Here is a 23,311-nt window from a genome sequence, read left to right on the forward strand (position 1 = left end):
CCAGGGTGTTGGGGATATAACTATTAGGTATGACCCGCCCAGGAGGGGCCGGGTCATCCCTATGGTGATTCATCTCAATGAAGCCCAAGAGTATATGGCGGTTCATAGATAAGCTTGGTAGAGGGCCCAAACCCGAAGGCGGCTTAAGGCCCACGCATATAAACCGCCATGTATGTAGACTTGTTTTGTAAGATAGGAAAGAAAGGTCACCGAGTCGGATACGTTGTATAAGCCGTCCGGGACTCTGTTGGCCGCAGGGCGTCAACCCGTGTATATAAGGGGATGATCCAGCGGTGGCTTAGGGCAAGAAACAACAAATCGAGAGCCGGGTCAAGCGTATTCGCTCCCTGCTCATCGAAACCCTAGCAATACCACCTACAACTGGACTAGGCTTTTACCTTCACCGTAAGGGGCCGAACCAGTATAGACTCCTCGTGTCCTTTGTCCTGATTAACCCCTTTAAGCTAACCACATCGCGATGGCTCCACGACAAAGTCCTCACACTAGGACATCTGCCGTGACAATTCCATGACAGTTGGCACCCACTGTGGGGCTATCGCACCATGGTTTCAAGTTCTTAGAGGGCAACTTCAAAGGGATCAAGGGATATGCTGTGGGCCGGATGACCAAGAGTCGTCGCGACAAGCTCTACATGGACGACGCAGGCTAGGGCCCCGAGGCCGGCTCAACTGAGTACGGGTACCGGGTCCCCTTCGACGTAATTCACGTCTTCATCGACAAGATCGGTGAACCGGGCCCTGAGCCAGACATATGCACCGACATCATCGAGACGGCTCAGCATGCGAGACCCGCCCGGTTTCGGCCCGTCATGAATCGTGCCTTCGTGGGGTTTATTCATGGAGCGGAATCCGAGGATAGACCGGCATCTGGTGGTGAGATTGTTGTTTACTCTGATGGCGAGTCATCCACCGGTGAGACAGAGTCATTGTATCAACTGCAAGACGGCCTGCTTGGGGGCTGTTCCGATGGCAACAGTATTCCGGACCCCTGTGAGCCGCCGAACCGGGTTGCAATCTTCATGGCCGGTACGCAGCCCGTGCAGCACTCATCAACGGCAGCAGAGTTGATTTTTGGGTCAGTAGTGGCTGCCGGGGGAGGAGGCCCTGAGCGCCCGCTGGCTCAGGTCTTAACCAACTTACTGGATAAGCTGACAACGCTGTTAACAATGGTGGTTAACCCGTGGGATCAAGACGAGCATAATGCGGCAGTCATAAAGTTGCGTGATGAGATAGCGCAGGCCAAGGAGGAGCTAAACGCAGAAAACGCTAGGATGGCCGAGGAGCGGGCTGCTTTGGATGCTCAGGCACAGCGGATTCAGTCGCAATCTTATTGGCTCATGCTATATCAGAACGTTTCAAACGAGGTCATGAGGAGGAGACATCAAACTCGTCTGTCGTCAGTTTATGAGGCAATAAATCTCTTCAACACGCCAGGAGTAGGAACCAGTGACCCGGCAGTAGTAAACCGGGTCGAAGCGCCTGGGACGGGTATGTCGGTTCAGCCACGCACAACAGACCCGCCTCGTCAGAACAATAACCCGCCGCAACACGTGCTGACGCCACAGGGTCATTATTCTAACCCTTTGGATAACATGATCGCTGCGGCGTCACGATTGGCGGCTCTCCTGGTTGATGGTGAGTCGCCGACGGCGGTTGAGACATGGAGAGCTAGAGATCTTCTTCAAATGACGCTGACTCAGCAGCAGGCTTATTCTAACAGTCGTGACAGGATTCATTGCACCCCTCGCCCAAGTCAGAGTTACAGCAGACGTATTGATGAGCCGACGGTGTCAAGCAGTGGAGGGAACCATAACCCGCCACGCAGACATAACCCAGCGGGCGGTGGTGCTGATGCTCAGAATGTGGTGGATCAAGGAAGAGCCCGTCAAGAGGCCGAGTTAGCGGCACAGTATGCGGCCCGACAACCTACTCCGGTTCGTCCAACCACTTCTGTGGAGCTAGGTGTAACCTTTAGAAATTTGGGCGTGCCATGCTTAGTACCGGATCTGTGTAATGAGCGCCTGCCCAAGGATTTCAAACGTCCTCACAAGGTGCCTAACTATACAGCCGATTTAAGTCCTGAGGCATGGATTGAGAGTTATGAGTGAAGGAAATATGCCCTAGAGGCAATAATAAATTTATTATTTAATTCCTCATATCATGATAAATGTTTATTATTCATGCTAGAATTGTATTAACCGAAAACTTAGTACATGTGTGAATACATAGACAAACAGAGTGTCACTAGTATGCCTCTACTTGACTAGCTCATTAATCAAAGATGGTTAAGTTTCCTAAACATAGACATGAGTTGTCATTTGATTAATGGGATCACATCATTAGGAGAATGATGTGATTGACTTGACCCATTCCGCTAGCTTAGCACTTGATCGTTTAGTTTACTGCTATTGCTTTCTTCATGACTCATACATGTTCCTATGACTATGAGGTTATGCAACTCCCGATTACCAGAGGAACACTTTGTGTGCTACCAAACGTCACAACGTAACTGGGTGATTATAAAGGTGCTCTACAGGTGTCTCCGATGGTACTTGTTGAGTTGGCATAGATCAAGATTAGGATTTGTCACTCCGATTGTCGGAGAGGTATCTCTGGGCCCACTCGGTAATGCACATCACTATAAGCCTTGCAAGCATTGTAACTAATGTGTTAGTTGCGAGATGATGTATTACGGAACGAGTAAAGAGACTTGCCGGTAACGAGATTGAACTAGGTATTGAGATACCGACGATCGAATCTCGGGCAAGTAACATACCGATGACAAAGGGAACAACATATGTTGTTATGCGGTTTGACCGATAAAGATCTTCGTAGAATATGTGGGAGCCAATATGAGCATCCAGGTTCCACTATTGGTTATTGACCAGAGACGTGTTTCGGTCATGATTACATAGTTCTCGAACCCGTAGGGTCCGCACGCTTAAAGTTCGGTGACGATCGGTATTATGAGTTTTTGTGTTTTGATGTACCAAAGGTAGTTTGGAGTCCCGGATATGATCACGGACATGACGAGGAGTCTCAAAATGGTCGAAATGTAAAGATCGATATATTGGACGACTATATTCGGACACCGAAAGTGTTCCGGGTGGTTTTAGAGAAAACCGGAGTGCTAGAGGGTTACCGGAACCCCCCGGGAGAAATAGTGGGCCTTATGGGCCTTAGTGGAGAGAGAGAGAGGGCTGGCCTAGGGCAGGCCACACGCCCCTCCCCCTCTGGTCCGAATTGTACTAGGAGAGGGGGGCGGCACCCCCCTTTCCTTCTCCCTCTCCCCCTTCCTTTCCCCCTCCTACTCCTACTAGGAGGAGGACTCCTCCTCCTGGAACGCCTATAGGGGCCGGCCGGCCTCCCCCTTGCTCCTTTATATACGGGGGCAGGGGCACCTCTAGACACACAAGTTGATCTGTTGATCTCTCCCAGCCGTGTGCGGTGCCCCCTCCACCATAATCCACCTCGATTATATCGTAGCGGTGCTTAGGCGAAGCCCTGCGTCGGTAGCATCATCATCACCGTCATCACGTCGTCATGCTAACGGAACTCTCCCGTGAAGCTCTACTGGATCGGAGTTCGTGGGACGTCATCGAGCTGAATGTGTGCTAAACTCGGAGGTACCGTATGTTCGGTACTTGGATCGGTCGGATCATGATGGTGCTTCAGAGATGGAGATCACAAGCACAAGATGATGATGGCCATATCATATCACTTATATTGATTGCATGTGATGTTTATCTTTTATGCATCTTATTTTCTTAGAACGACGGTAGCATTATAAGATGATCTCTCACTAAATTTCAAGGTACAAGTGTTCTCCCTGAGTATGCACCGTTGCGAAAGTTCATCGTGCCGAGACACCACGTGATGATCAGGTGTGATAAGCTCTACGTTCACATACAACGGGTGCAAGCCAGTTTTGCACATGCAGAATACTCGGGTTAAGCTTGACGAGCCTAGCATATGCAGACATGGCCTCGGAACACTAGAGACCGAAAGGTCGAGCGTGAATCATATAGAAGATATGATCAACATAGTGATGTTCACCATTGAAAACTACTCCATCTCACATGATGATCGGACATGGTTTAGTTGATATGGATCACGTGATCGCTTAGATGATTAGAGGGATGTCTATCTAAGTGGGAGTTCTTTAATAATTTGATTGACCGAACATTAATTTATCATGAACTTAGTACCTGATAGTATTTTGCATGCCTATGTTGTTGTAGATAGATGGCCCGTGATGTTGTTCCGTTGAATTTTAATGCGTTCCTTGAGAAAGCAAAGTTGAAAGATGATGGTAGCAGTTACACGGACTGGGTCCGTAACTTGAGGATTATCCTCATTGCTGCACAGAAGAATTACATCCTGGAAGCACTGCTAGGTGCCAAACCTGCTGCAGGAGCAACACCAGATGTTATGAACGTCTGGCAGAGCAAAGCTGATGACTACTCGATAGTTCAGTGTGCCATGCTTTACGGCCTAGAACTGGGACTTCAACGACGTTTTGAACGTCATGGAGCATATGAGATGTTCCAGGAGTTGAAGTTAATATTTCAAGCAAATGCCCGGATTGAGAGATATGAAGTCTCCAATAAGTTCTACAGCTGCAAGATAGAGGAGAATAGTTCTGTCAGTGAGCATATACTCAGAATGTATGGGTATAACAATCATTTGATTCAACTCGGAGTTAATCTTCCAGATGATGGTGTTAATGACAGAATTCTTCAATCACTGCCACCAAGCTACAAGAGCTTCGTGATGAACTATAACATGCAAGGGATGGATAAGACGATTCCCGAGCTCTTCGCAATGCTAAAGGCTGTGGAGGTAGAAATCAAGAAGGAGCATTGAGTGTTGATGGTCAACAAGACCACCCGTTTCAAGAAAAAGGGCAAAGGGAAGAAGAAGGGGAACTTCAAGAAGAACGGCAAACAAGTTGCTGTTCAGGAGAAGAAACCCAAGTCTGGACCTAAGCCTGGGACTGAGTGCTTCTATTGTAAACAGACTGGTCACTGGAAGCGGAACTGCCCCAAGTATTTGGCGGATAAGAAGGATGGCAAGGTGAACAAAGGTATATGTGATATACATGTTATTGATGTGTACCTTACTAATTCTCGCAGTAGTGCCTGGGTATTTGATACTGGTTCTGTTGCTAATATTTGCAACTCGAAACAGGGACTACGGATTAAGCGAAGATTAGCAAAGGACGAGGTGACGATGCGCGTGGGAAATGGTTCCAAAGTCGATGTGATCGCGGTCGGCACGCTACCTCTACATCTACCTTCGGGATTAGTTTTAGACCTAAATAATTGTTATTTGGTGCCAGTGTTGAGCATGAACATTATATATGGATCTTGTTTAATGCGAGACGGTTACTCATTTAAATCAGATAATAATGGTTGTTCTATTTATATGAGTAATATCTTTTATGGTCATGCACCCTTAAAGAGTGGTCTATTCTTTTTGAATCTCGATAGTGAAGATACACATATTCATAGTATTGAAGCTAAAAGATGCAGAGTTGATAATGATAGTGCAACTTATTTGTGGCACTGCCGTTTGGGTCATATTGGTGTAAAGCGCATGAAGAAACTCCATTCTGATGGATTTTTGGAATCACTTGATTATGAATCACTTGGTACTTGTGAACCATGCCTCATGGGCAAGATGACTAAAACACCGTTCTCCGGAAGAATGGAGCGAGCAACAGATTTGTTGGAAATCATACATATTGATGTATGTGGTCCGATGAATGTTGAGGCTTTTGGCGGATATCGTTATTGTCTCACCTTCACAGATGATTTGAGCAGATATGGGTATATCTACTTGATGAAACATAAGTCTGAAACATCTGAAAAGTTCAAAGAATTTTAGAGTACGTGGAAAATCATCATAACAAGAAAATAAAGTTTCTACGATCTGATCATGGAGGAGAATATTTGTGTTACGAGTTTAGTCTTCATTTGAAACAATGTGGAATAGTTTCGCAACTCACGCCACCCGGAACACCACAACGTAATGGTGTGTCCGAACATCGTAATCGTACTTTACTAGATATGGTACGATCTATGATGTCTCTTATTGATTTACCGCTATCTTTTTGGGGTTATGCTTTAGAGACGGCTGCATTCACGTTATATAGGGCACTATCTAAATCCGTTGAGACGACTCCTTATGAACTATGGTTTGGCAAGAAACCAAAGTTGTCATTTCTTAAAGTTTGGGGCTGCGATGCTTATGTGAAAAAGCTTCAACTCGATAAGCTCGAATCCAAATCAGAGAAATGTGTCTTCATAGGATACCCAAAAGAAACAGTTGGGTACACCTTCTATCACAGATCCGAAGGCAAGACTTTTGTTGCTAAGAATGGATCCTTTCTAGAGAAGGAGTTTCTCTCGAAAGAAGTGAGTGGGAGGAAAGTATAACTTGATGAGGTAACTGTACCTGCTCCCTTATTGGAAAGTAGTTCATCACAGAAACCGGTTCCTGTGACACCTACACCAATTAGTGAGGAAGCTAATGATGATGATCATGAAACTTCAGATCAAATTACTACCGAACCTCGTAGGTCAACCAGAGTAAGATCCACACCAGAGTGGTACGGTAATCCTGTTCTGGAGGTCATGTTACTAGACCATGATGAACCTACGAACTATGAGGAAGTGATGATGAGCCCAGATTCCGCAAAATGGCTAGAAGCCATGAAATCTGAGATGGGATCCATGTATGAGAACAAAGTGTGGACTTTGGTTGACTTGCCTGATGATCGGCAAGCCATCGAGAATAAATGGATCTTCAAGAAGAAGACAAACACTGATGGTAATGTTACTGTCTACAAAGCTTGACTTGTTGCGAAATGTTTTCGACAAGTTCAAGGAGCTGACTACGATGAGACCTCACCTGTAGCGATGCTTAAGTCCGTTCGAATCATGTTAGCTATTACCGCATTTTATGATTATGAAATTTGGCAAATGGATGTAAAGAATGCATTCCTGAATGGATTTCTGGAAGAAGAGTTGTATATGATGCAACCTGAAGGTTTTATTGATCCAAAGGGTGCTAACAAAGTATGCAAGCTCCAGCGATCCATTTAAGGACTGGTGCAAGCCTCTCGGAGTTGGAATAAACGTTTTGATAGTGTGATCAAAGCATATGGTTTTATACAGACTTTTGGAGAAGCATGTATTTACAAGAAAGTGAGTGGGAGCTCTATAGCATTTCTAATATTATACGTGGATGACATATTGTCGATTGGAAATGATATAGAATTTCTAGATAGCATAAAAGGATATTTGAATAAGAGTTTTTTAATGAAAGACCTCGGTGAAGCTGCTTACATATTGGGTATCAAGATCTATAGAGATAGATCAAGACGCTTAATTGGACTTTCACAAAGCACATACCTTGACAAAGTTTTGAAGAAGTTCAAAATGGATCAGGAAAAGAAAGGGTTCTTGCCTGTGTTACAAGGTGTGAAGTTGAGTAAGACTCAATGCTCGACCACTGCAGAAGATAGAGAGAAAATGAAAGATGTTCCCTATGCTTCAGCCATAGGCTCTATCATGTATGCAATGTTGTGTACCAGACCTGATGTGTGCCTTGCTATTAGTTTAGCAGGGAGGTACCAAAGTAATCCAGGAGTGGATCACTGGACAACGGTCAAGAACATCCTGAAATACCTGAAAAGGACTAAGGATATGTTTCTCATTTATGGAGGTGACAAAGAGCTCATCGTAAATGGTTACGTTGATGCAAGCTTCGACACTATCCAGACGATTCTAAATCGCAAACCAGATACATGTTTATATTGAACGGTGGAGCTGTCAGTTGGAGCAGTTCTAAACAAAGCGTCATGGCGGGATCTACGTGTGAAGCGGAGTACATTGCTGCTTCGGAAGCAGCAAATGAAGGAGTCTAGATGAAGGAGTTCATATCCGATATAGGTGTCATACCTAGTGCATCGGGTCCAATGAAAATCTTTTGTGACAATACTGGTGCAATTGCCTTGGCAAAGGAATCCAGATTTCACAAGAGAACCAAGCACATCAAGAGACGCTTCAATTCCATCCGCGATCAAGTCCAGATGGGAGACATGGAGATTTGCAAGATACATACGGATCTGAATGTTGCAGACCCATTGACTAAGCCTCTCTCACGAGCAAAACATGATCAGCACCAAGGCTCCATGGGTGTTAGAATCATTACTGTGTAATCTAGATTATTGACTCTAGTGCAAGTGGGAGACTGAAGGAAATATGCCCTAGAGGCAATAATAAAGTTATTATTTATTTCCTCATATCATGAGAAGTGTTTATTATTCATGCTAGAATTGTATTAACCGGAAGCTTAGTACATGTGTGAATACATAGACAAACAGAGTGTCACTAGTATGCCTCTACTTAACTAGCTCATTAATCAAAGATGGTTAAGTTTCCTAACCATAGACATGAGTTGTCATTTGATTAATGGGATCGCACCATTAGGAGAATGATGTGATTGACTTGACCCATTCCGTTAGCTTAGCACTTGATCATTTAGTTTACTATTATTGCTCTCTTCAAGACTCATACATGTTCCTATGACTATGAGGTTATGCAACTCCCGATTACCGAAGGAACACTTTGTGTGCTACCAAACGTCACAACGTAACTGGGTGATTATAAAGGTGCTCTATAGGTGTCTCCGATGGTACTTGTTGAGTTGGCATAGATCAAGATTAGGATTTGTCACTCCGATTGTCGGAGAGGTATCTCTAGGCCCACTCGGCAATGCACATCACTATAAGCCTTGCAAGCATTGTAACTAATGAGTTAGTTGCGAGATGATGTATTACGGAACGAGTAAAGAGACTTGCCCGTAACGATATTGAACTAGGTATTGAGATACCGACGATTGAATCTCGGGCAAGTAACATACCGATGACAAAGGGAACAACGTATGTTGTTATGCGGTTTGACCGATAAAGATCTTCGTAGAATATGTGGGAGCCAATATGAGCATCCAGGTTCCGCTATTGGTTATTGACCGGAGACGTGTCTCGATCATGTCTACATAGTTCTCGAACCCATAGGGTCCGCACGCTTAAAGTTCGGTGACGATCAGTATTATGAGTTTTTGTGTTTTGATGTACCAAAGGTAGTTCGGAGTCCCGGATATGATCACGGACATGACGGGGAGTCTCGAAATGGTCAAGACGTAAAGATCGATATATTGGACGACTATATTCGGACACCGGAAGTGTTCCGGGTGGTTTCGGAGAAAACCAGAGTGCCGGAGGGTTACCGAAACCCCCCCGAGAGAAATAGTGGGCCTTAGTAGAGAGAGAGAGGGCTGGCCTAGGGAAGGCCGCGCACCCCTCCCCCTCTGGTCCGAATTGGACTAGGAGAGGGGGGCGACACCCCCCTTTCCTTATCCCTCTCCCCCTTCCTTTCCCCCTCCTAGTGGAGTAGGAAAGAGGGGAGTTCTGCTCCTACTAGGAGGAGGACTCCTCCTCCTGGCACGCCTACAGGGGCCAGCCGTCCTCCCCCTTGCTCCTTTATATACAGGGGCAGGGGGCACCTCTAGACACACAAGTTGATCTGCTGATCTCTCCCAGCCGTGTGCGGTGCCTCCCTCCAGCATAATCCACCTCGATCATATTGTAGCGGTGCTTAGGCGAAGCCCTGCGTCGGTAGCATCATGTAACGCCCTCGATGAGGCTATATCTCCCACGTGTCGAAGCACGACTTAGAGGCATAACCGCATTGAAAGCAATGTCGCAAGTGAGGTAATCTTCACAACAACCCATGTAGATAAATAAAGGGGAAAGGTACATAGTTGGATTACACTCGCCACGTCACACGAATACATAAATAGATCATTACATTCATCCAATAAACTCAGGGTCCGACTACGGTACCAAAATAAAGATCAACCCCCAAATGCGACAAAGTCCCCGATCGCCCCAACTGGGCACCACTACTGATCATCTGGGAATGACACGTAGTAACGGCGAGAGTCTTCATCGAACTCCCACTTGAGCTCGGTCATATCATCTGGAGTGGTATCATCGGTCCCTGCATCTGGTTTTGGAAGTAATCTGTGAGTCACGGGGACTCAGCAATATCGCACCCTTGCGATCAAGACTATTTAAGCTTATAGGTAAGGTAAAGGTATGATGTGGAGCTGCAGCAAGCGACTAGCATATATGGTGGCTAACATATTCGCAAAAGAGAGCGTGAAGAGAAGGCAAAGCACGGACGACCAACTATGATCAAGAAGTGATCCTAGAACAACCTACGTCAAGCATTACTCCAACACCGTGTTCACTTCTCGGACTCCGCCGAGAAGAGACCATCACGGTTACACACGCGGTTGGTGCATTTTAAAATAAGTTAAGTTTCAGGTTATCTACAACCGGACATTAACAAATTCCCATCTGCCCATAACCGCGGGCACGACTTTCGAAAGTTCAAATCCCTGTAGGGGAGTCCCAACTTAGCCCATCACAAGCTCTCACGGTCAACGAAGGATATTCGTTCTCCCAAGACATTCCAATCAGACTCGGCATCCCGGTTATAAGACATCCTCGACAATGGTAAAACAAGTCCAGCAACACCGCCCGAATGTGCTGACAAATCCCGATAGGAGCTGCACATATCTCGTTCTTAGGGCACACTCAGATGAGACTAGCTACGAGTAAAACCAACCCTCAAGTTTCCCCGAGGTGGCCCCGCAGGCAGCTCAGTCGAACCAACACTCAGAGGAGCACTGGCCCAGGGGGGTTTAAATAAAGATGACCCTCGGGCTCCGGAAACCCAAGGGAAAAAGAGGCTAGGTGGAAAATGGTAAGACCAAGGTTGGGCATTGCTGGAGGAGTTTTATTCAAGGCGGACTGTCAATGGGTTCCCATTATAACCCAACCGTGTAAGGAACACACAATCCGGGAACATAACACCGATATGACGGAAACTAGGGCGGCAAGAGTGGAACAAAACACTAGGCATAAGGCCGAGCCTTCCACCCTTTACCAAGTATATAGATGCATTAAGATAAACAAGATAATATTGTGATATCCCAACAATAAACAAAGTTCCAACAAGGAACGATCTCCAATCTTCACCTGCAACTAGCAACGCTATAAGAGGGGCGGAGCAAAGCGGTAACATAGCCAAACAACGGTTTGCTAGGACATGGTGGGTTAGAGGTTTGACATGGCAATTTGGGAGGCATGATAAGCAAGTGGTAGGTATCGTAGCATAGGCATAGCAAAAGAGCGAGAATCTAGCGAGCAAAGATAGAAGTGATTTCGTGGGTATGGTCATCTTGCCTGCAAAGTTCTCAGAGTTGCCTTGATCCTCGTAGGCGTACTCAACGGTCTCCTCGTTCACGAACTCGTCTCCCAGCTCTACCCAAACAAGAACAACAAGCAAAAGGACCACAATCAACCACGTGCAATGCTCAAACAATATGATGCAACCATGGTATGATATGCGGGATGCGATATGTGATGCATATGCATGATTGGCAAAGGAATGTTTGAACCTAGAATCAACTTGGAAATCCAATAGTGCCACTGGAAAGGTGAGTTGATTTCGGTTGAAATCGATATGAAGATCACCAGAATCGGATGCACGGTTTGGAAATGGCAAGCAAAACAAATATGGCACCGGTCTGCGATAATCAGCAAGTAGCCATCTAAATGCATCAAGATAAATATGCTACAACACTCAAACATAACAACAAAATACATGGCAGGGATCCACTCATGATGCTTGACAAAAGATGAACACTGATCTACGGCTAATTCATCCATTAACAGGTTCAAACAAGCATGACAAATGTGCAAAAGATTACTGGTTTCAGACTTAGTGAAATAACAACAATCCAGGAATTTATCATCAGGAAGCACACTTTAGAGCATGAAAACTACATGCTACAGGAACATATCATGGCAAAGAAAGGCATGGCATGAAGCTACTCTAAACCTATAACAAAAGTCCCTTAGTGTCCTTGAGCCAAAAGGGATCAAAAAATACAATTGCAAGCATGTGAACATAGCAAAAACTTAAATAGATTCAGACTTAGTGAAAAACTGGAGCATGCAAAACAGTTAACGCGTAGGCATGTTTACGAGCTCGATGCACTCATTACAGAGCATGGCATGACAAACTAAGCATACACCCATGAAGAATACATGGCATAGAATCTAGACATGGTAAGAACAACAACATAGCATGCACGGATCAATAGCAACATCCTCGGCAAAATCGCTAAACATGTCAACAATCTGCCAGGAACATTTTATAGCAAAAGTAGAGCTCGATTGACTCAAGCTAGGTGCTCCATAATTGCCAACAAAGACATGGATGGATAGAGCACCACAATATTAACAAAACATCCTTACTGATCATCCTCAAAAGAGGCACGGATCACCAGGAAACAACATGAACATATGTCATAAAACAATATCTGGACAAGGACTTAGTGAAATTCGAAGTCCCTGAAATCAGCATCAACGATTACGCTACTTTGCATGCTTGTGCTAGTCACCACAAATATCACAAAAATACATGTCATACACCCCTGTAAAGATGGCATGGCATATAACAAAACACATGTAGAGCTCAAGATCATAGCATGCACACATTAATCATGGCAAAAATGACAAAAGGCCATTTGCTAAAACTGATCTGCAACTTTCCTCACATAGCCCTCTTCGAACAGCATTTCGGGCATCAAGATGAGCTCAAATGAAAATGATGCAAAGAGATGAAATGATGTACTCGTCGAGACGAACATTTTGATATGCTACACGCACGAATCGGAGCTACGGATGCAGAGTTATGGCATGAGGAAAAATGCTAAAAGTTAGGGTTTCGGGATTAAAAAGTCAACCGAGGAGATTGTCCCAGATCTGGATCCACTGTAGCTGTGCACGGTGGCCGAGGTTTGCCGGAGGTGATGGGGTCGCCAGAGTCGACGGAAATTGCTGGAGTTGATGGAACTGGCCGGATACGTCGACGTGGGACTCGCCGGAGAGGATGAACAACGACGAGGGGCCGCGGAGGAGGCCGGGCGGCGCGGGGAGGTCGCGGCGGAGGAGCTCGCCTCCGGCCGGCGACGAGGAGCTGCGGCCGGCGCGGATCCCGCGGCAGCGCGGCGAGTCGGTGCGGGCGAACAGCGTCGGGCGCGGGGGCGGCGACCTGGCGTGAGGAGGCGGCGGAGGAGACCGGGCCGGGAGGGCCCGCCCTGGGCCGCGCGGGCCGGCGGGGATGAGGCGGCAAAGTGGGGCGTGCGGTGCCACGTGGCACGCCCTGGTTGGCGGCGGCGATTGCGTCCGGCCGGACCGGACGTGTCCAGCCGCGCGGAGGTGCCGGGGCTAGGGTTTAGGGGGGAAATGATCCAGAATTTTTGGGGGAGACCTAGTTTTATAGGTAGGAGGAGCTAGGAAGCTCCAAATGGAGTGCGGTTTTCGGCCACGCGATCGTGATCGAACGCTCTATACGATGGAGGGGTTTTTGGTGGGTTTTGGGCCAAATTGGAAGGGTGTTGGGCTGCAACACACACGAGGCCTTTTCGGTCCCTCGGTTAACCGTTGGAGTATCAAACGAAGTCCAAATGGTACGAAACTTGACAGGCGGTCTACCGGTAGTAAACCAAGGACGCATGACAAGTCTTGGTCCAATCCGAAAACGTTTAGCCCCCACACACGAAAAGAGGTAGAAAGGGACACCGGGTGACATAGGAGCGCCGGAATGCAAAACGGACAACGGGGAAAATGCTCGGATGCATGAGACGAGCACGTATGCAAATGCAATGCACATGATGACATGATATGAGATGCATGACAAAGACAAAACACATGAAGACAAAAACCCGACAACGAGGAAATGAAATAACTTAGTGTCGGAAATGGCAAGAGTTGGGATACATATAAGGTAAATTACATCCGGGGTGTTACAACACTCCACCACTACGAAAGGATCTCGTCCCGAGATCTAGGACTGGAAAAACTCCGGGTACTCAGAACGGAGGTGATCCTCGCGTTCCCAGGTGGCTTCACGGTCGGAATGATTTGACCACCTGACTTTGAGGAATTTGATAGACTTGTTGCGAGTCTTGCGCTCAGTTTCTTCAAGAATAGCGACTGGGTGATCACGATAAAAAAGGTCTTCTTGGAGATCAATGTCTTCGAAGTTGACAGTGCGGTCAGGAGTCTTGAAGCACTTGCGGAGTTGAGACACGTGAAACACGTCGTGCACATTTGCAAAGTTGGAGGGAAGCTTGAGTTGATAGCCGAGATCGCCTCTCTTACTGACGATCTTGAAAGGACCCACGTATCTAGGGGCAAGCTTCCCTTTGATACCGAAGCGACGAGTACCTTTCATTGGAGAGACGCGGAGGTAAACATGGTCTCCGATCTCGAAAGCCAAATCACGATGCTTACTATCATAGTAGCTCTTCTGGCGCGATTGCGCGGCTTTGAGGTTATCGCGAATGACTTTGCACATCTCTTCTGCCTCTGTGATCAAGTCATTTCCAAGAAGTTGACGTTCACCAGTCTCTGACCAGTTAAGAGGAGTATGACACTTCCTACCATAGAGAATTTCAAATGGGGCCTTGCCCGAACTCGCTTGAAAGCTATTGTTGTAGGAGAACTCGGCATATGAAAGACAATCTTCCCACTTCATACCGAAGGAGATGACTCAAGCCCTGAGCATATTTTCAAGAATCTGATTGACACGCTCGACTTGGCCACTAGTTTGAGGATGAAAAGCTGTGCTGAAACGGATGTTGGTGCCCGTGGCCTTCTGAAAAGAATCCCAAAACTTCGAGGTGAAGATGCTGCCACGATCTGAAGATATCAACTGCGGAATGCCATGCAGAGAGACAATCCGAGAGGTATATAGCTCTGCCAATTGAGCTGCCGTGATGGATTCTTTGATAGGCAGAAAGTGAGCCACTTTAGTGAGTTTGTCGATGACAACGAAGATAGCATCATTGCCACGCTTGGACTTTGGAAATCCCGTCATGAAGTCCATCTCAATGTGGTCAAACTTCCATTCTGGAATGGCAAGAGGTTGGAGGAGACCAGCTGGTCGTTGGTGTTCTGCCTTCACTCTTCTGCAGACATCACATTCATTCACGAACTGAGAAATCTCATGCTTCATTCGAGTCCACCAATACGACTGTTTGAGGTCATGGTACATCTTTGTACTTCCAGGGTGAATAGAGAGGAGTGAATTGTGAGCTTCGTTCATAATGACTTTACGAAGGTCACCTTTAGGCACCACAATGCGATCCTCGAAGAATAGAGTATCCTTGTCATCAAGGCGATAGAATTTGTACTTGGGTTGACTCTTGGCAATCCCAATCTTCACCTTCTTCACCATAGCATCAAGAAGTTGAGCCTCACGAATCTGATCTTCCAAAGTAGGAGAGACTTGGAGGTTGGCAAGGAAACCTTGAGGAACAACTTGCAGATTGAGTTTGTGGAAAGCTTCACAAAGCTCAGGTTGGTAAGGCTTGAGATCAAACTGTTGCAGTAAGCCTTCCTACTCAATGCGTCAGCAATTACATTGGCCTTGCCTAGAGTATATTCGATACTCGGATTATACTCTTGAATCATCTCGACCCAACGAGTCTGCCTGAGGTTGAGATTAGGCTGAGTGAAGATGTACTTGAGACTCTTGTGGTCAGTGAAGATGTCCACTTTTCTTCCCAATAAGAGATGTCTCCAAGTTAAAAGAGCATGGACAACTGCCGCCAACTCGAGGTCATGAGTGGGGTAGTTCTTTTCATTGGGCTTCAACTGGCGAGAGGTATAGGCCACAACTTTCTTCTCTTGCATCAACACTGCACCAAGACCTTGAAGAGAGGCATCACAGAAGACCTTGAACGGTTTGGATTCATTAGGAGGAGTCAGAACTAGAGCAGTGACTAATTTCTCTTTCAGGGTGTTGAAAGCGATGTCACAATCAGGAGACCAAACGTACTTCACGTGCTTCTGGAGAAGGTTGGAAAGAGGCTTCGCGATCTTTGAGAAGTTCTCAATGAACCTTCGACAATAGTTTGCGAGACCAAGGAAACTGCAGAGTTGCTTCACGTTCTGAGGTGGTTCCCAATTCACAATTGCAGACACCTTCTCAGGATTCACCGCTATGCCCTTGGCAGAGATGATATGCCCAAGGTAGAGAACCTCATCGAGCCAAAACTCGCACTTTGAAAACTTGGCATAGAACTGATGTTCTCTGAGCTTATCCAGCACCAAACGCAAGTGCTTGGCATGATCTTCCTTGTTCTTGGAAAAGACCAAAATGTCATCGAGGTAGACCAAGACGAAGTCATTTGTGTAGGGGTTGAAGATGAAGTTCATCATGCGAGAGAATGTTGGAGGAGCGTTGACGAGGCCAAAAGACATGACAGTGTATTCATATGAACCATAGCTTGTTCTGAATGCTGTCTTGGGGATATCCTCTTCACGAATGCGAATCTGATGATAGCCCATACAGAGATCAATCTTGGAGAATACTTGAGCACCTTTGAGTTTTTCAAACAGCTCATTGATGTTGGGAAGTGGGTACTTGTTCTTTATAGTCTTCTTGTTCAATGGACGGTAGTCGACACAGAGTCGGTCTGTTCCATCCTTCTTCTTCACAAAAAGAACTCCACAACCCCACGGAGAAGAACTAGGTCGGATGAGACCCATACGCTCTTGTTCATCGAGTTGCTTCTTCAACTCCTTCAACTCTTTAGGTCCAAGTTTGTAAGGACGTTTGCAAACAGGTTCCATGCCAGGCTCAAGATCGATGAAAAATTCAACTGGCCGGTGCGAAGGCATTCCTGAAAGCTCTTCTGGAAAGACATCTTGATATTCGCAAATGACCGGAATTTGAGAGATGGCATCCAGTTCATCCTTCTCATTGAGAGAAAATAGACGGATGGTATTATCCCTTGCGGCAAAGACAATTACATCCTCAGACGAATGAGTCAATTGAATCTGGCTGGCTGCACAATCAAGATGAGCCTTGTGCTTAGAAAGCGAGTCCATTCCGAGAATAAGATCAATATCCGAGTTACCAAGGACCATTGGAGAAGCCAGAAACTTGAAATCACCCATCATGATAGAAATATCCGGGACCATCATGCTAGAACTCAAACGTTTAGCCAGAGAAACAACTTGCAATGCTTTAGGTAATGCCTTAGTACCAAAGTTGTTCTCCGATGCAAATGGGAATGACATGAAAGAATGCGACGCACCAGAGTCAAAAAGTAATTTTGTAGGAACATCGTTAACAGGAAGGTTACCCATGATGACATCTGACGAGTCCTCTGCCTGAGCTGCATTCATCAAGTTGACCTTGGCGTGCTTGGGGTTATGCTTGACCACAGCTGTACTTGCAGATCTCACAGGAGAGGAGGAAGACGCCTCTGACTGAAGCATTTGTTGGCATAGTGACCCTTCCGTTGGCACTTGTTGCACGTGACCTCCGAGAGCGGACGGTGATACAGAGCACTTGATCTTGGAGCTTGAGACGAAGTCTTGTTCTGAAAGCCAGGGTTGGGTGGGTGGGAAGATCCATTGCCACCTTTGCTCTTCTGCTGATAAGGCTGACGGAACGGAGGAGGAGGAAGCCAATACTTTTGCTGCTTAGCCACTTGAGTTGAGGAAGAAGGAGTTGCTTCTCTGACTCGCTTCTTGGAAGCATCGCACTTCAGTTGGGCAGCCTCTTGCTTCAATGCCATATTGTAAAACTCATCGTACTTCTTCGGCTCAAAGAGGATGAGAGCTAGCTGGAGTTCTTCTCTGAGATCACCCCTGAACTGGTATATCATGCTCTTCTCGCCAGGGACGTCCTGCTTGGTGAAACGAGCGAGCCTCTGAAACATGATGTTGTACTGGTAAACAGACATATTGCCTTGCTTCAGGTTGCGGAATTCCTCACGCTTTCTTTCAACAACGCTCTGAGGAATGTGATGAGCTTTGAAGTCTTGACGGAATTCATCCCACGTAATCACACGGCCTCCTCTAGAATCTTTGTATTGCTGAAACCATTCTGCAGCTTGGTCTTTGAGTTGGAAGGAGGCAAACATGACAAAAGTCCTCAGGCCTGACGTTACTGCACTCGAAATGCTTGCATATATCAACGAGCCAATCATCATCATCTGAGGCCTCGACACAGTTGTTGGAGGTCTTTGGCTGGTTAGCAAGGAACTGGTTGAGTGTAGCAAACTGATTCTGATTGTTGCCATGGCCTTGGTTGCGCTCTTGCAGAATTTGCATGATCAGCTGCATGTTTGCATCGGTAGCGGCCATCATAGCTTTCCATGCCTCCGGAGGTGGAGGTGGTGGTGGCGGATCCTGATTCTGATTCTGATTGTTGCCCTTAGCAGGAGCCATCCTGAAGAGGGTGACATCCATTAGCATCTTGACAGAAATATATTCAAGCTGAAACAAATGGATAGAAATTGCAACTTATAGTCTTCACATCCGAACAAAATGAACGAATGCATTCCAATTGAAATGGTCACATTTCCATAAATTGAGAAGCCACTTAGATAGAGGTAGAAGAATAAAAACAAGGTACGGACAAGAACAAATACTTGGTGAGGATTACCCAATCCCAAACCAAATATCCGCGGAAGAAGAACTAGAGCTACATGAATTCCCACCTATGAAACTCCCGAACCTTTCCGGTTATGCAATCAGGTGTTGGGGATACAGGGGAAGCATAATATCTCACCCAAATCTAGCAAATCCTACATCCAGTTGTATCCATCCTTCAACACATAACCAAGAAAACTTCGGAAATTATTTACCTCAACCTTTGAAAAGCATCCATTATACAAGTTATGGCAATACTCCTGAACTCCCGCTGTCGGTGTCAAAACCGGCGGATCTCGGGTAGGGGGTCCCGAACTGTGCGTCTAGGCCGGATGGTAACAGGAGGCAATGGACACGAAGTTTTACCCAGGTTCGGGCCCTCTTGATGGAGGTAAAATCCTACGTCCTGCTTGATTAATATTGATGATATGGGCAGTACAAGAGTAGATCGACCACGAGATCGGAGAGGCTAAACCCTAGAAGCTAGCCTATGGTATGATTATTATTCTGTATGTTGTCCTACGGACTAAAACCCTCCGGTTTATATAGACACTGGAGAGGGTTAGGGTTACACAAAGTCGGTTACAATGGTAGGAGATCTATATATCCGTATCGCCAAGCTTGCCTTCCACGCCAAGGAAAGTCCCTTTCGGACACGGCACGAAGTCTTCAATCTTTTATCTTCATAGTCCAGGAGTCCGGCTGAAGGTATAGTCCCGCCATCCGGACACCCCCTAATCCAGGACTCCCTCAGTAGCCCCTGAACCAGGCTTCAATGACGACGAGTCCGGCGCGCAGATTGTCTTCGGCATTGCAAGGCGGGTTCCTCCTCCAAGTACTTCATAGAAGATTTTGAACACAAAGATAGTGTCCGGCTCTGCAAAATAAGTTTCCACATATTGCCATAGAGAGAATAATATTTACACAAATCTAATCTGCTGACGTATTCCATAGTGTGACATCGCACCACGGCCAAGCCTTTATTCGAATCGTTTTATTGTCCCACCTCAGCTTGTCATGCGAGGCGGTTTCCGTGGCATGTCTCGTCGAAGCAGAGATCATGTCCCCTTATTCCGGGATTCTCATCAATACGGGCGTGGGTAACCCAACCGCTTCTAGGACTCCTAGACTATAGGCAAGTCCAAACGGCCACGGAGAGGACGCTTGACATTCACCCTCTTTATAAAGGGACAAGGCTTTTATTTTTTCCCTCCCGTGCTCAATCGAATCCTTCCCCCACCTCAAGCTCAAACACCCAAAGTTCAGGTCAGGTGCTCCGAACCTTCAATCATGTCCGGATCTAGCCTTCAAGGCCGATGGGTGCCTTCCTCCATCACGGAAGAAGACATCAAAAAGTTGAGGGAGGCCAGATATCTGACCGCCGAGGTTGTGCATCGGCTGCCTGCCCGAGGGCAGGCCGTCCCCTCCCCCGAACCCAACGAGAACGTCGTGTTCGTCTCCCACTTCCTCCGAGGTATAGGCCTTGCTCTGGATCCTTTCGTCAGGGGTTTGATGTTTTATTACGGGCTAGATTTCCATGATCTAGCTCCGGACTCCTTTCTTCATATCACGACATTCATTGTCGTGTGTGAGGCCTTCCTCCGGGTTACCCCTCACTTTGGCCTGTGGCTCAAGACCTTTGAAGTAAAGCCGAAGATGATCGAGGGGAAACATGCCGCGTGTGGAGGTGCCTCAATATGCAAGATGACGGGAGCTCCATGGCCCAAAGGTTCCATTCCAGAGGTGTCTGAATTGTGGCAACAGGAGTGGTTCTACATCACGGCTCCTAGAAGTGCCAAGTGGGCGGCCGCCCCTGTTTTCCGCTCGGGCCCTCCACCACAACTGATGTCCATGGATCAGCAGAGGTTTGAGCTGGGGTCCAGCCAAGGACGTGCCTATATTGCAAAGCCGCATTCAAGATCTCTTCAATGGAGATTTTAGTTTGGTTGCGGTAATACAAGTTATGCTGGTTCGTCAAGTCCAGCCTTGCAAACGCTGGCCCCTTCGCTTGTGGGAGTTCAATCCCGAGGGACCGCGTGTCATTCAAAATTTCCTCGGCCTGACGCACGAGGAGATGTACAAGTCATTTTTCGGACCTCAGGTAGAGTGTCCGGAAATCACTGAGGACGTGGGCCTGAGTAGTAACCGCGCCGCCGAACAGGTAAGGAATCTTCCGGCCGAACATACTATCTCTCATTTGTTACGAAGTTATTTCTGAGAGTTCGCTTTTTGACCAGGACTGGCTAACAAAGGCGAAGTTGATTCGGTGTTCGGCCCCCCTCCCTGAGGGTTTGGACAATCCGGTATTGGAAAAGATGCTCTAGGCCGCACCTTGCCCAGAGCCCTTGAAGGAAGATATTGGGAAGGATAATACGGGCGGACGCAGGCCCCCAACGCTGCCCATTCTAACCGAGGGAGAGAGCGTCTCCATGAAGGAAGACGACCGGAGGAGGAAAAGGACTGCGCCCGGGGATTCGGAAGCCGAAGCTTCCAAACGGGAGAAGAAGTCTCCCACAGAGGGTCCTACCTTGGGGGGTGCTTTTGCCACACAAAGTCCGCGGGGGATCAATTCTCCAGCGAGTCGTAAGTGACCCGAAATACTTTAATAGTACAGGTATGCCATCTTTTTCTTCTGAGAAAATAACCACCGCATACATCTTTGCAGTTCGGGCCTTAGCCCCTCTCAAATGAGCTCGTCTTTGGGGGATCTTCTTCCAAAGATGATGGAGAGCGAAACGCCTCCTCCAGACTCCTCCGCTCCGGAAGCGGGCGACCCCGAAGTGTCGTCGCGGAGGGCCTCTCCGAGTCCGGTGAGGCCAGAAGATAATGCCATTGACCCCCGAAGCTCCCAGTGTCCGGCTCCCAAAGAGAGCGGACAAAAGAGTCCGGCACCGTCTGGTGTGCGATCGGATGTTCCGAGGGAGTCGGTGGGGCGAGCGGCCATCTCAGATGAACACCGTGTGCTGATGAATACGGTGATGGAGAGAATCTCGTCCGCCGAAAGCGGATTGCATGAAGCTTTTATGAGTCTACTGACAGGCTTTGAGGTACGTAAAATAATGTATGATAGTCCTGCATGTGCTAGGTATGCCCTGTGTAGATAGTAGCCCCTGAGACTCTGGTTGTCGTTGGAAACGACGGCGAACAGAGGATCATATTCCCAGGTAATAACCATACTGCCTCTATGTGCAGGTGATGGAAGCTCCGGTGGCTAGCCGGACTAGCGAGTTTGCCCATTTAAAACGGCAGTTGGATGCGGCAGACGCCGACTTCGCGCGATCCATCGATACTACTACTAGTAATCCGGTAATCCCGACTAAAACGGCGCGGTCGGGTCTTTTCCCACGCGATATGCTGGGAGGTTGGCTTAGTTGGGTTTTTTAGGACGAGTAATGCTACACCTACGTAATCCCAGTTACGTAATTAACACAATGTGAAACGTGTGAGTTGTTGATTGTAGATTGGGGGAGGGAGGGGCCCACCACCATGAAAATCAGGGGAGGATAGAGAGAGAGGAAATTTACGTTAACCCTTTCGTAGGTTCCCGTAGATGTAGAAAGATGTGTCCAATCCTGCAATATAGGCCGTCCGATCTATATCTAACGAATAGGAAGCAAATTATGACAATTTACCCACACTCCTCTCCACATTTGCAGATACGGCTTTCCCTCGTTCATCCTTTTCTCCCACAAGATCTTGATCTTCCGTGGAACGCACGGGCATCTTGCTAGTACTCCTACAATATGTATATTATTGTGAAAGTTCATATACTCCGACCGAGATTAATGCAAACACGGCAGATTTTCATTACATTTCGAACTTTTATAGGACAGAAATATAAAAGAAACCCGACCCTAAACCTATTCTACGGCGGCAACCGACGTCCTCCATCTGTGATCTCCATGTATGGGGGCGGGGTTCAAGACCCGTGAAGTGAAGGTGCGGTCTCTAGCGAGGAAAAGTAGAACACGGGAGATGGACTAGCCAGTTGGCACACCATGCCCTGCCGCCTCCCATGCCCTACTCATCCTCGGAGGAGTCCCCGACCTCGGCGGTGCCGGACGTTGGACGGCAGCAAGTAGGACGTGTGGCTGACGGTGCTCCCGTCGATGGCCGCCAGCGTGGCCACCGCTTGTGCGTCCACTTGAGCGAGGGCGGCGACCTCGAGCTCCATCCCCGAAGACAAGCTCTCCCGCAGAGCGTTCGCGCTTGCGGTCATGGCGGATGTGGTTCCAGGTAGGAGGACGATGCGCTATGGTGTGGAGGTTAGCTGGGTGTTGCCGCTTTAAGTAGCGCATTCCGGTGAGGCCAAGCGTCCGGGTGCGTCATTAAGTCGCCGGAGTTGGTTCCGCGGGCACCGAGCCTCTTAATGACGACATACGAACGAACGACATGAATGCGGGTAGCTGGCACCGGCTAGGAACGCACCACGTGATGGCGCGAGGGACGAGGGTTTTGGTGTGCCAGGGTAGTCAGCTGCGGTCGTGGCAACGTTGGAGATGCCCTTTGCTCACATGCGATCCCCGCATGTCATTGGAAAAGCAAGACGACCCGACATGGTCTCAGGTCCAGAGGATGCAGTTGGCCGCGCTACACCACTCCGCGGACGCGTCGCGGCGCCCCGTGCATCCTTGACGAGCCGGGTGTTGGGGTGTGTCTGGATTGTGGCCAAAGTGCACCTTGCCAAAAT

The sequence above is a fragment of the Triticum urartu genome, chromosome 1A (assembly GCF_056163025.1).
Source record: "Triticum urartu cultivar PI428250 chromosome 1A, HENAU_Tu73, whole genome shotgun sequence".
Lineage (NCBI taxonomy): Eukaryota > Viridiplantae > Streptophyta > Magnoliopsida > Poales > Poaceae > Triticum > Triticum urartu.